The 13,683-nt window shown below is 40.9% G+C and overlaps 1 long non-coding RNA gene across 1 annotated transcript; it reads left to right on the top strand.

Moving 5' to 3' along the window:
* The first annotated feature begins 10,804 nt into the window (after nt 1–10,804).
* Nucleotides 10,805–13,627, top strand: LOC109879321 (uncharacterized). The gene is made up of 3 exons (XR_002253512.2): nt 10,805–11,157; nt 11,543–11,888; nt 12,153–13,627. It is a non-coding gene; the product is annotated as an uncharacterized LOC109879321 (long non-coding RNA).
* Nucleotides 13,628–13,683: the final 56 nt, after the last annotated feature.

Genomic DNA, 13,683 nt, shown 5'->3' with positions numbered 1-13,683 from the left:
GGAAGAGCTCTCTCTAGAGACAAAGATGGTGTACGGCAGTGCCGTCAAAAACTAGACCTTGTATCTGATATTTCCACACTATAAGGTTGATAAAGCACTCTGAAATTGTAAAAATTACGGTAATGTCCTTTTTGTGAAAGAGGAAGCCATTGTTATTTTCATGAAATAAACACAGTGATTTATTAGGCATACAGTGATGATTTAAAATACAATCAAATAGTCTGCATGGGGGCTTTAATGTCTTACAGGTCCTGGAACATTGGCGCCCTGTTTTTCAACTACTTGGAACTACCTTTAATCTGTGGTTTTGATTTGCTCTGTTGCAGATCCTAGTGAAAAGTGAATGCATCCTACCAGTGTGTATGGAAAGAGAGAAGCAGGATGTGAGGGTAACACAGATGTGAGCATTTATCTGTGTGTCTAACCAGAAGAAGAACATACAAAATGGTTTGCACCAAAATGTATGTTGTAATTTTTTTAATTGATCCCCTTTATTAAAGTAGTGAATTTAAGGATATTTTTAATACATGACAATAAAATCAGATGCTCGTCCATCAGATACTAACTGCACATACTGCTTAGTAGAAGGTATGGTATCTATAGCTCACATACTGCAGTAGCAGCAACAGTCCACTCTATCTCAGTGGGCCAAAACCATTCGATTTCTATGGCCTGACTCCAACAACTGGTATCAGCCCATTGCCCATCACTTCCTCTCTTATCTCGATTCTCTCGTCTTCCTCTCTAACAGGGAATTTCAGTTCTGTTCTTTTGGTTCATATATGCCCCTTGGCCCTGGCCCAATTTGCCTACCGCCAACCGCACTGTCAGTGACTGAAACTGTGTGAGCTGATGACCTTCAGTTTCAGAGGCCCTGGAGACAAACAGGTGCCATGTCAGGCTGTTGTGTTGACAAACAATACCTACTAGCTACTTGCATCTGTGCACAGTGTCCAGATGCATGCTTATTACACTGTCATTACATTATCATGGTGACCTGGCAGGATATATATTCATATTAGAATAATAATATAATAATATACCATCCTAATAGTAATATATCAAAAAAGCAATTGCTAAATGAAAGGGCTAATTCCACCCCCCCCCCAAAAAAATATATGAAGTTTAAAAGTTCTACACAATGACATTGTCATGTTACAGTGATGCGGGGACCAAAAAAATACCCTTTCTCTGGCTAGAAACTCGTTGCAGGTTTTGAAAATCACCGTTTCTCTTCATTTTAATCCTACCCTGCCACGTCAAAGAGAAGCATTTTTTAGGACCTTTCTTGTCATCTTTTTAACCACAGATCATATAAACTTGCTGTTTTCACATACAGTATGTAGACACTGGTATGGTGCTGGAGATAATGAACATTAGGTTGAAAAGTGGTGGAATTGCCCTTTAATGTATGGCAATTAATCAATTAAGAAGACCCTTTAGTTTACCCTTACCTCTATGCCATATTGTTTCCTGACAGACACTCTCATGGCCAGTGAGGCAGGGGGCACACACATCCCCCAAAGCACAGACATCCCTGGGTTGCTTGTCTTTTCAGTTCGCTGCAGCTAGCAACTGGAACGAGCTGCAACAAACACTCAAACTGGACAGTTTTATCTCAATCTCTTCATTCAAAGACTCAATCATGGACAGTCTTACTGACAGTTGTGGCTGCTTTGCGTGATGTATTTTTGTCTCTACCTTCTTGCCCTTTGTGCTGTTGCCCAATAATGTTTGTACCATGTTTTGTGCTGCTACCATGTTGTGCTGCTACCATGTTGTTGTCATGTTGTGTTGCTACCATACTGTGTTTGTCATGTGTTGCTGCCATGCTATGTTGTTGTCTTAGATCTCTCTTTGTGTTGTGTTGTCTCTCTTGTCGTGATGTCTGTTAATTTCTATTTTTAATCCCAGCCCCCGTCCCCGCAGGAGGTTGAATAAAATAAATAAGTAAAACATATCTGATACAGACCAGCAGGGGAAGACGGGGGCAACCCCCCACCACACTGGTTGTCTTACACAGGCAGACACCACAGGGCACAGCAACCGGGAGACAGACATTCACATACGTATATACGCACGCACGCACATACACACAGACACACACGTTCTTGTTTTGGTTTACGACCAGTAGTTTCCCATCAGTTAAAGAAATGACACAGGACAAATTCCATTGGTGAATCTTTCACTTAAGTTGACCCACTATATGTCAGTGTCTCAGGGTCCATCGCTGACCAGTGGAGAATGAGTCATACAGTTACAGATGTCTCTAAAAGGAGTTCAATTCATTGGAAACTGTCGTGTTGCAATACCATACAATATGACTGTATGTGTTGCTTACTGGCTTGGAAGCTTGTTGCTAAGTCAGACTCACAGACAGGGGTGTTGATGGCTAGTTCCTGATGTGAAGACTGGGTTCCCATTCAGGAGTCTCCTGATCAGTGTTCACCCGTGTCTCAGTACTCTCAGATTACAGTCCATGCTATCATGTTTTACCTCTCTGTTACTCGTCCTTACCAGGGGTTTACAGTGTAAACAGACAGAAACCACATGGAGTAAACAGCAGTGGACTCACGTTCCCACGGAAGCTTACAAGGATTTGCTGACCTGACTGTAGTTTGTATAGTTTTTCCTTTCAATTGGTGATATTTTATGCCAAAGGACTTTTAAAACTAAAACCAGATTGAGGTTGAGCTCTCCATGATGAATAAAACAACTGAACATCCATTACAGTACTGCGCCATCACTTTCACATGTTATTGGTTGATGATATAACTGATGCCAAGGCCCAGCAGTGTGTGTGTGTGTGTGTGATCTGTCATTGAGATTTAAGTCAGGGTTAGATGATAGAGATACAGTGCAGGTTATTTTGCAGCAAAGGCATTTCATCAGCTTGTGCCTCTCCGTGTCAGTTTTGGGAAACAGTGGTTTACAGCCGATTTCTCTCCCAGTGGGAAGAACTGAAGAGAGAGAGAGAATGAGATCCACTGAGTCATTCAATTACACATGCGTATGTCTTTAAACACATGACAGATTCATCATAGTTATGCTATGTTTTGATGTTGACGATGACCTTTCCCAGGCCTGTAGGATACTTTGTACAGAAATAAGTTGGAGTTTGAGTTCAAGTTCAAGTTTAGGTTTAAGTTTAACTAGGCAGTGGTGGTAACTTACAGCAACTGCTTTATAGTCAACAAATACAATGAATATGTCTTCATTGGCATTTATAATTTACAGTACTTACTAAATAGGCATGCTCACCTTTGCACCGACATGTACAGAGCATGTCCCTCACAGACCATTTGGCAAAAGAGATGATTAGACAAAACGGAGAAGAGTTAACTTAATCATTGTTCCCATTTTGTCATAAATGTTGAAATGCTGCAACAACGTGTTACTGATCAACCCCTGAGAACACAACAGTCCATTCAAAAGGTGTGAAGTACATTCACTGTTTAATATCGGTTAGTCATTGACCTTGCGATGTTCAGGTGTCATAAATCTACAGAACTGACAACATGCAGGCATGCAAGACTTACCTATGTCATGCAGAAAGTGTATTGTAAACTCACATATAATATACTGCATACTGTGTTGTACCTGTGCTGTCGCACCAAACGGAGACCACGACGACCAGCAGGAGAGACACCCAGATGATCTTGGACATGATGATGGCAGCCGTGAACACTGGACAAAGTGGGTCTTTACTCTTGGTAATGTCTCAGTAGTGTTTCAGTGAAATAGTACATTTCCTCCTAAGACCTCCTATATATAATATCTGGCAAGAATCACCAACCCCTTGCCTCTCTGTCAACTCTCCATGGGTCTTATTTGTGTTCTTGCCAGGCAGAGAAAGAGATAGGTCTGCACAGGCCGTAGGGGCTTTTTGATTTTGTCTACCACGGGCCTGCTTTCGCAGCTGATATGTGATGATGAAGGGGCTAGAAAAAGCAGGACAACAGGATGTGAAACAGAAAAACCCATCTATGGCTAGCCTCAATGCTGCAAGAGCTGTTGTGGTGGTGGTGGTTAAGACTGATTGGGGCTGTGTTCATATTAATTTGGTAAAGATTCGATCTGTAACTAGGCCTACAATATGCAAGGTGGGTGATCATTGCCCAACCATTAGTTGCTGCATTTTTACCAATGGCTTTTCAATCTGTAACTATTCAAAGAAAGGCCTCCACATGTAAAATGTGCATTTCTTTCTCTGATTATATCTGTTTACCTGGAATGTATCAGTCATTGTGTGTGCTCTCTGCAATCATAACACATTATTCAAGATTTATCAAATATTTTTTAAATAAAATATTAACATTTACTACATAGGCCTAGAGACCCTTCACAAATCCTTTACACAAAGTAAAGTGCTACCATTGAATTCTGCAAAAAAATAGACAAAAAGAACTGAGGTTGGCACAAGATGGAGGGAAAGTTATTTACAGTTAACAACAATGTACAGTATAAACGAATGTATAAACGAATGTATATACGAATGTATATACAAAATTCACAAATTCTACAGCACAACGCCAGAGTAATGTCTTAAGTTTAAACTAATAATTACTCGACAATCCATGCTCTCTGGTAAAAGTATAAAGTCCGGAAGTTGTGGGTGGAGCTAGAAAGTTGGTTGTCAGAAGTATTACAATGTAAACTTACTTTTAATCCATCTGTCTACATATTTCAAGTATGGCATATGGGGGAGATACCCAATGGGCTGGCGATTCTCTTTTCATCACTCATCTTGAAAAAATGTACACTTAAAACTTGGAAATCAATCTGTCATCATTAACACAATGGAAAAATCTATGATTTACAGTGCCTTGCAAAATTATTCATCCCCTTTGGCATTTTTTCTATTTTCTTGCATTACAACCTGTAATTTAAATGGATTTTTATTTGGATTTCATGTAATGGACATACACAAAATAGTTATTGAAATGATTGTTTAAAAAAAACACACAAAAAAACAGGTGGTGCTAGCATATGTATTCACCCCCTTTGCTATGAAGCCCCTAAATATGATCTAGTGCCACCAATTACCTTCAGAAGTCACATAATTAGTTAAATAAAGTCAACTTGTGTGCAATCTAAGTGCCACATGATCTGTCATATGATCTCAGTATATCTATACCTGTTCTGAAAGACCCCAGAGTCTGCAACACCACTAAGCAAGGGGCACCACCAAGCAAGCGGCACCATGAAGACCAAGGAGCTCTCCAAACAGGTCAGGGAGAAAGTTGTAGAGAAGTACAGATCAGGGTTGGGTTATAAACAAACATCTGAAACTTTGAACATCCCACAGAGCTCCATTAAATCCATTATTGAAAAATGGAAAGAATATGGCACCACATCAAACCTGCCAAGAGAGGGCTGCCCACCAAAACTCACGGACCAGGCAAGGAGGGCATTAATCAGAGAGGCAACAAAGAGACCAAAGATAACCCTGAAGGAGCTGCAAAGCTCCACAGTGGAGATTGGAGTATCTGTCCTTAAGCCATATACACTCCACAGAGCTGGGCTTTATGGAAGAGTGGGCAGAAAAATCCATTGCTTAAAGAAAAGAATTGGTGTTCACCAAAAGGCATGTGGGATACTCCCCAAACATATGGAAGAAGGTACTCTGGTCAGATGAGACTACAATTTAGTTTTTTGGCCTTCAAGGAAAACGATATATCTGGCGCAAACCCAACACCTCTCATCATCCCGAGAACACCACCGTTTTTCATCAGCAGGGACTGGGAAACTGGTCAGAATTTAAGGAATGATGGATGGCGCTAAATACAGGGAAATTCTTGAGGGAAACCGGTTTCAGTCTTCCAGAGATTTGAGACTGGGATGGAGGTTCACCTTCGAGCAGGACACTAAGCATACTGCTAAAGCAACACTCAAGTGGTTTAAGGGGAAACATTTAAATGTCTTTGAATGGCCTAGTCAAAGCTCAAACCTCAATCCAATTGATGAGAAACTGTGATATGACTTAAAGATTGCTGTACACCAGCGGAGCTGGAGCTGGAGCAGTTTTGCCTTGAAGAATGGGCAAAAATCCCAGTGGCCAAGCTTATAGAGACATACCCCATGAAACTTGCAGCAGTAATTGCTGCAAAAGGTGGCTAATACAAAGTATTGACTTTGGGGGGTGAATAGTTATGCATGCTCAAGATTTCAGTTTTTTTGTCTTATTCCTTGTTTGTTTCACAGTAAAAAATATTTTGCATCTTCACAATGATTGTTACGGCTTTCTAGTGGTGAAGGAGAGTCGGACCAAACTGCAGCGTGTAGATTGCGATCCATGTTTATTTAAACAAACGTAAACACGACTAAACATGAACACTACAAAAACGTAACGAAAACAGCCTATACTTGTGTAACCTAACACATAGACAGGAACAAGGACACTAAGGACAATCACCCACGACAAACTCAAAGAATATGGCTGCCTAAATATGGTTCCCAATCAGAGACAACGATAAACACCTGCCTCTAATTGAGAACCACTCCAGACAGCCATAGACTTTGCTAGATAACCCACTACGCTACAATCCCAATACTAACACCAAAACCCCAAGACAAAACACACCCCAATACAAAAACCCCATGCCACACCCTGGCCTGACCAAATACATAAAGATAAACACAAAATACTTTGACCAGGGCGTGACAATGATAGGAATGTTGTGTAAATCAAATGATACAACCCCCCCAAAAATCTATTTTAAATTCAGGTTGTAAGGCAAAAAAATTGGAAAAATGCCAAGGGGGTGAATACTTTTGCAAGCCATTGTAATATTGAAATATTGAAATAGCATGGGCGACCAAGAAACACGAATTTGTACAATTTAAGACTAAGTGGCAAACAACAGCGCAGTCACTAGGGATAGGGGTGTGAGCGTGCGGGGGTAGGTTAGATGTAATCATTGTTTGTGTGTGTCTCTGTAAGTTTTGTTCATGTAAATGTGCATCTGTAGTGTGGGAAAAAATCTGGAAAAAATTGGGGGACAAATATTATATACAGTACGAGTCACACTAACTCATTCCAGGGTTTTTCTTTATTTTGACAATTTTCTACACTGTAGAATAATAGCTCAGATATCAAAACTGTGAAATAACACATATTTATTTAACTAGGCATGTCAGTTAAGAACAACTTCTTATTTACAATGACGGCCTACTGGGGAACAGTTGGTTAACTGGCAAAAGGCCTCCTGCTGGGATGGGGGCTGGGATAAAAAAATATTTAAAAAATGACAACACAGCATGGTAGCAGCACAACATGGTAGCAGAACAAAACATGGTACAAACATTATTGGGCACAGACAACAGCACAAAGGGCAAGAAGGGAGAGACAACAATACATCACGCAAAGCAGCCACAACTGTCAGTAAGAGTGTCCATGATTGAGTCTTTGAATGAAGAGATTGAGATAAAACTGTCCAGTTTAAGTGTTTGTTGCAGCTCGTTCCAGTCGCTAAATGCAGCGAACTGAAAAGACGAGGAACCCAGGGATGTGTGTGCTTCGGGGACTTTTAATAGAATGTGACTGGCAATACAGGTGTTGTATGTGGAGGCTGAGGCCTGCAGTAGATATCTCAGATAGGAGGGAGTGAGGCCTAAGAGGGTTTTATAAATAAGCATCAACCAGTGGGTCTTGCGACGGGTATACAGAGTTGACCAGTTTACAGAGGAGTATAGAGTGGAGTGATGTGTCCTATATGGACCATTGGTGGCACCCTTACCTGCCGATCTATAAATTACGTCTCCGTAATCTAGCAGGGGTAGGATGGTCATCTGAACCAGGTTTAGAAAAAGCTTGTTGGACACTAAGAAAGCTTTGTTGTAGAGCATTTAACACAACATCTTGGGAAGGGCCAGCTGAGAAGAGCTTCCTACTGCCTGAGCTATGTTGTTTATGTAAATTGAGAAGAGTGTGGGGCCTAGGATCAAGCCTTGGGATACTCCCTTGGTGACATGCAGTGGCTGAGACAGCAGATGGTCTGACTTTATACACTGCACTCTTTAAGAGAGGTAGTTAGCAAACCAGGCCAAAGGCCCCTCAGAGACACCAATACTCCTTAGCCGGCCCACTAGAATGGAATGGTCTACCGTATCAAAAGCTTTGGCTAAGTCAATAAAAATAGCAGCACAACATTGCTTAGAATCAAGGGAAATGGTGACATCATTGAGGACCTTTAAGGTTGCAGTGACACATCCATAACCTGAGTGGAAACCAGATTGCATACCAGAGAGAATACTATAGACATCAAGAAAGCCAGTCAGTTGATTATTGACAAGTTTTTTCAACACTTTTGATAAACAGGGCAAAATAGAAATAGGCAGTTAAGATCAGCTTGATCTCCCCCTTTAAGTAAATGATTAACCGTGGCTGCTTTCCAAGCAATGGGAACCTCCCCAGAGAGGAGAGACAGGTTAAAAAGGTCAGAGATGGGCTTGGCAATGATAGGGGCAGAAACCTTAAAGAACCAAGGGTCTAAACCATCTCACCCAGATGGTTTTTGGGGATTCAGTTTAAGGAGATCCTTTAGCACCTAATGGTAATTCCTGACTTAATGAAGTGGTGATTAAAGAGCTCAGCCATGTGCTTCTTGTCAGTAACAACCACATCATCAACATAAGGGACATGGGCAGCTGTGAGGAGGAGGGTTTATTCTCCAGGTCTTAACCGTTTTCCAGAACTTCTTGGGGTTAGACCCACAGAGAGAGAACTGCTCCTTAAAGTAACTAACTTTGGCCTTCCGGATAGCCTGAGTGCACTTATTTCTCATTTGCCTGAACAAGAGCCAGTCAGCCTGAGTATGCTGGTGCCCAGCCTTTCGCCAAATGCAATTCTTCAGGTGGAGTAACTCTTCAAGACTCTTCAGGGGCTGAACCTGTTTTTAATTCTAATTTTCTTTATGGGACTTCTTATTTGTAAACAATACCACAGGAAATATTAAAAAAGAAGGTCCCAGCAACTTTGACAGAGGGGATCAAGCTGATTCTATACCATGTTACAGAGGCCAGTTCATGAAGGAAGGCTTGCTCATTAAAGCTTTTTTAGCAAGCGCCTATGACAAATCAGAACAGGTCGTTTCACTGAGCAGCCATTACGAACACAGGCTGTAAAACAGTGATCACTAAGGTCATTACAGAAAACACCAGACCGATACATATCGGGATTATTTGTGTGGATAACATCGAGGAGAGTAGCCTTTTCTTGGTGTTTGGAGTCCTACCTTGTGGGATTGGTAATAATCTGAGAAAGATTTAGGGAGTACCATTGCTTTAGGAGTCACAGTTTAGGTCACCTAGCAGGACAAATTCAGACTTAGTGTAAGGGGCCAGGAGAGATCTCAAGGCAGGTAGGGTACAGGCCGGTGCAGATGGAGGACGATAGCACAAATCAACAGTCAACAAAGAGCTATTTGAAAGTTTAATGCTTAAAACCAGCAAATCAAATTGTTTGAAGACAGACTTGGTGGAGACAACCGAGCACTGAAGGTGATCCTTGGTAAAGATTGCCACTCCCCCACCTTTGGAAGATCTGTCTTGCCAAAAAAAGGTTATAATCAGAAAGGTTAACTTCAGTATTCACAACACTCTTGGAATCATGTAGTAACCAAAGAAGTGTTAACGAAATCTAAATATATTTTTTTATTTGAGATTATTCAAACTAGCCACCCTTTGCATTGATGACAGCTTTGCACACTCTTGGCGTTCTCTCATTCAGCTTTATAAGGTTGTTACCTGGAATGCATTTCAATGAACAGGTGTGCCTTGTTAAAAGTTAATTTGTTGAATTTCCTTCCTTTTGAGCCAATCAGTTGTGTTGTGACAAGGAAGGGGTAGTATACAGAAGATAGCCCTATTTGGTAAATGACTAAGTCCATATTATGTCAGGAACAGCTCAAACAAGCCAAGGGAAACAACAGTCCATCATTACATTAAGACATGAAGTTCAGTTAATATGTAATATTTAAAGAACTTTGAAAGTTTCTTCAAGTGCAGTCGCAAAAACTATTAAGAGCTATGATGAAACTGGCTATCAAGAGGTCCGCCACAGGAAACGAAGACCCAGATTTACCTCTGCTGCAGAGTAAATGGACATTAGACCGGTGTCCAAATTTTAGATTTTTGGTTCCATGCCTTTGTGAGACGCAGAGTAGGTGAACAGATGATCTCTGCACGTGTGGTTCCCACCATGAAGCATGGAGGTGGAGGTGTGATGGTGTGGGGGTGCTTTGCTGGTGAAGCTGTATTTAGACTTCAAGGCACACTTAACTAACATGGCTGCCACAGCATTCTGCAGTGATACGCCATCCAATCTGGTTTGTGCTTAGTGGGAATATAATTTGTTTTTCAACAGGAAAATGACCTAAAACCCACCTCCAGGCTCTGTAAGGGCCAATTTACCAAGAAGGAAAGTGATGAAGTGCTGCATCAGATTACCTGGCCTCCACAATCACCTGACCTCAACCCAATTAAGATGGTTTGGGATGAGTTGGACTGCAGAGTGAAGGAAAGTAGCCAATAAGTGCTCAGCATATGTTGGATCTCCTTCAAGACTGTTGGAAAAGCATTCCTCATGAAGCTGCTTGAGTGCATGCCAAAAGTGTGCAAAGGTGGTTACTTTGAAGAATCTAAAATATATTTTGATTTGTTTAACACTTTTTTTTTGCTACTTACATACTTCCATGTGTTATGGCATAGCTTTGATGTATTCACTATTATTCTAGAAAATAGTAAAAATAAAGAAAAACCTTGAATGAGTAGGCGTGTCCAAACTTTTTTATCTGCCATTTGACCTCAATGCATCTGGAAGAAACCAGCTACTGCAGATGAGTCACCTATTTTGTGTGGTTGGTGCGTTATCGGTTATGCATATATTGCGTGGATGGCGCGGGTAGGTTCTATTACACCCACGTTTCAATACAGTCCCTCGCAGTGACGTAGAAAGAGCAATGTGTGTGAGTCAGAACAAGTAGGAAATCCCCCAGTGAGAGTTACGACAGAAGGTGCTGTTCCTTTAAGCGGAGACTTCCTAAAACAAGCACGACACGAAAGGAGCAGATAAACAACAACTGCCGGGGGTAGAATAACCTCGAATAGACCGTTTACCGGGATTCATCTTGTTCATACAAACGACGGAACTTTAAGGTAAGAGTGTTGTTTACAGCTAGACAATTATACACAAAACGTATGTTATTTATTAGTTATAAGGAAAAGGGTACATGGTACGCTTTCTTATAGCCCAGGCCGGCTTGGCAAATATGGACATTGACATGACACACACCACACTTTACACTTAAGTCCAGAAATGAATCCATATTGTATAGGCTATTGGCAACACTATGTTTATGTGTACAGGTAGGCCACTATATAATTCATAGGCTCAATGCTGTGAATAATTATGTAGCTAAGAGACTTAATTCGTCAATACTGTTGTTTCATCGGCAAACGAGCTTCTCCCGTTATGCGCACTTTATTTGGTTAATACTCAGGAACGCAACTAATTTCATGGCAACTATTTCCCCATCCGTAGGTGTGTCCGAGCACAATTTCTGCTGATTTTGCATATCAAAAATCCCAGAACACTGTTGAAAGCCATTGCGGAAGTAAACCCAACCTCGACGTGAGAAGAGAGAATAGGGGGCCACCAAGTGGACTCAACGGAGAAATACTGCGCGCGACCTTCTGTATGGGAGAGATGTACGGATCGTCAGGAATGCCAGATCTGATTCCATCGAATGGCCCGCGACAGCCTGGTCCGGCCGGCCAGTTCAACCCGGGACATAGGCAGGTAGCACAGAATGGACATGAGAGGCCCAACCCCCAGAGGCTAGGGCAGCGGGCGCCCAAGCTCGGACAAATTGGTCGTTCCAAGAAAGGTGAGTAAAGTGGAAATATTCCTCTCCCTGTACACCCACATATTTTGAGCGATATATGCCTACTGTATTGTGATTTTGTGGTTATGTCAGGTGTTATGAGTATAGACCAAGATAGAGACATTTAAAAACAGAATCTGTCATCTTTCCAGCCTCCCCACCACTATATAATCTTATCAAAATAGGAATAAAATATGATATATTCTCAACCTTATTGTCACTTGTATGAGTAGATATTCAACTAATTGTTACCTTTCCCTTTTCCAGTGGACCTAGGGGATGAGGACGTGGATGACATCATGAATAATAATGGCCAATAATAATGTTCCGTGTCCCTCAACCTCTCACCCATCTCCTAAACCACACCACATGTGCCAATGAAGATCTTCGAAGCCAAACTCAACTGAATCAATTTGACCTTGATCAATCAACTTTACAAGTGACCTCCCCTGAAGCTTGGCCTAGGATATCATAGCTGAAAAGCTCATCGTGGCACATTGAGGGACAGTTCTATTGCCGGAATTCTAGACATTAGTTCTAGACATACATTTTAGGATTCTATAGACCTTTGCATCAAAAGCTTGTATATTGCGGTTAACTTGTCTGTTATACTGTGAATGAATTGTAATGAAACTTGTTCTGCTCTTATTACCTCTGTAGTGGACTATCTGCACTTGGGAAAGTACAGTGTGGCTTGTCTTTAAAGCTTCTAAAGGGCTACATTTGAAAAAAGTTGCACTCTTTAAATGATAAGGTAAAATGAAATGGAGTAGGAGTGCTGATCTAGGATCAGGTCCCCACTTGTCTATAGAATCTTATTTAATATCATCTAAAAGGCAAGTCTGATCTTAGATCAGCACACAGAGACTACGAATACAGTTTTCTTCCTGGTTACTGATTTTACAAGGTGGATGTTGTGTAGAAGAAGGCAGGACGGAAGCCTGTTAACATGTAACGTACAGGTGGAACATTGAGTTACTGACAGTTGTGATTTAATCTAAATCTGTGGTTCTCTCACCTTGTGGAGTATCAGGTTACTGCTGAATGATCACTGTTTTGGAATGCAGGGACAGTTGGAAAAGGTTACTACTGATCATTTATATTTACAAAAAAATATTGTTTTGGTTTATTACCTTGTTTTAAATCAATTATGGATGGCTATTATTTTCCAGCACATTTTTTTTTAGAGTTGATATAATATATGGTTTATGTTGTTTTTCTTATGTTATTGCGTAATGGTGCACTTTGTGGGAATGACTGTTAAATATGTGACGATGAAACTTTACATATTTCTATGCACGGATTCTATTTAAGCATCAACAATTCGGGGCATACTTCCTGTCCAGAAGGGCTACTTTCTTCTTCGTTTAAATGTTTTTATCATAAAGGTTGAGTCCCAAACGGCACCCTATTCCCTACATAGGTCCTATGGGCCATAGTCAAAAGTAGTGCACTATATAGGGAATAGGGTCCCGTTTGGGACACACATAATATTTAATGTGGACTATAAGGACAATGTTGACCTAACTAATGCCTGTAACTTTCTTGTACACTGGTCACTACTTTCAGTGAAACATTGCATTTCACAGCATAGCTAATAGTGACACTGTCATGATCACATGGCTTAAATGGATGGAATTGTTATGTGCATTGGGAATGTTTGCATGAAAATGTGATGATTTTTGCATAATAATTCATTATTGGTAATAAAGGAGGGAAGAGCTTTTCTTTTTTTAATGGAACGTTTATTATATCATTATGATTGAAATGCAACCTCCAGAATTACACTCGCCCGTGT

Source organism: Oncorhynchus kisutch, linkage group LG9 (assembly GCF_002021735.2).
Source record: "Oncorhynchus kisutch isolate 150728-3 linkage group LG9, Okis_V2, whole genome shotgun sequence".
NCBI lineage: Eukaryota > Metazoa > Chordata > Actinopteri > Salmoniformes > Salmonidae > Oncorhynchus > Oncorhynchus kisutch.
Note: the sequence above shows the minus strand (reverse complement) of the source record. Positions and strands in the feature narration are given on the sequence as shown.